Below are 1,473 nucleotides of genomic sequence, written 5' to 3' on the forward strand. Positions count from 1 at the left end.
GTTTACTCGCCCGCTATTTTTGATAATAAATATATATATTATTTCCCCCCCCCAGCCTTTCCCTTCCCTTCCCCATTTTACCAAATATTTTCGTGGAAACGAGGTGGTTTTGTTGGATTCTTTTATTTTATTCTTTTTTTTTGGCGTGGAAAAGAGGGGTTTATTTTTTTTTTTTTTCTTTTTCTTTTTTTCTCCACTTAATATTTTTTTTTTTGTGGAAAAGAGGGGTTTATTTTTTTTTTTTTGGAAAAGAGGGGTTTATTTTTTTTTTTTTGGAAAAGAGGGGTTTATTTTTTTTTTTTTGGAAAAGAGGGGTTTATTTTTTTTTTTTTGGAAAAGAGGGGTTTATTTTTTTTTTTTTGGAAAAGAGGGGTTTATTTTTTTTTTTTTGGAAAAGAGGGGTTTATTTTTTTTTTTTTGGGAAAAGGGGGGGTTCTTTTTCAGATTTCTTTTTTTTTTTTACTCCATCCTAATGATTTTTATTTTTTACTTTTTTTTTTTTTGGACTTTTATTTGCGGGGCTGAAACTTTTGTCTAATTTTGGATTAGTATTATATAAAATTAAAAAAAAAAAAAAAAGGAAAAAAATAAAAACCCAGCTGAAAAAACAACACCCCCCCCGGAACCGAGACTGAAATCCTGCCCCCGGGAAGGGGGGGGGAATTGGAAAAAATAATCCAAGGGGGGGTTGGAAAAAATAATTGGAGCGTTTTTCGTGGTATCGAGTGACCGGGGGGGGGAAGGGATGAGGAAAGAGCGAAAACACCCTCCCGAGGGTGTGGAAATCGCTCAAAAAAAGGTGTTTTTTTGACCTATTGGAGCTGGATTTTCATTTTTTCTTTTTTTAGTCTTATTTTTAGCCGAGTCCCCTCTGTCGCCTCCACGTTTGTTACATGATTTATATTATAAAAAGGGGGAAAAAAACCAAAACCCACCCCCAAAACAAACCAAAGACCGAAAAAACGGCACCCGGGGGGGAAAGTTTATTATTTTTTTTTTTACTAAAGGATCTTGAGGATAAAAACAGGCAAAAAAAATAGAGAAATATAGAAAAAATATATATATTAAAAAATATAAAAAAAAGCAAAACCCCTTTTCAGCACTTTAACGGCGAATTTAATTGAGAATGTAAGAAGAGCGACTTTGTAAAATGCAAATAAAAAAAAAAAGTTTATTAACCGTGATGGTGCCTTGTTGGGTTTTATGTTCTTTTGGGGTTATTTAAAGTGCCGATTTGGGGTTATTTATCCCCAAAGCCGCTTGGGGGGGGGGTTCCTGAAGGCCCCCAGTTTCCCCCCAGCCCCATTTTGATATTTTTATCTCCCCTAAAAAAGGCTATTTAAGGTTTTTTGGGTGTTTTTTTCAGCTGCATCACTCACAGGGTGGGGGAGGGCGACACCCACCCCCACTGCACGGGCGGGGGCTGCGAGAGGGGGGAAAAAAAGCCCCCAGATCATCATAAAATGGGGTTAA

This window comes from Calidris pugnax, unplaced genomic scaffold, assembly GCF_001431845.1.
Source record: "Calidris pugnax isolate Ruff unplaced genomic scaffold, ASM143184v1 scaffold439, whole genome shotgun sequence".
In the NCBI taxonomy this organism is placed as follows: Eukaryota; Metazoa; Chordata; class Aves; order Charadriiformes; family Scolopacidae; genus Calidris; species Calidris pugnax.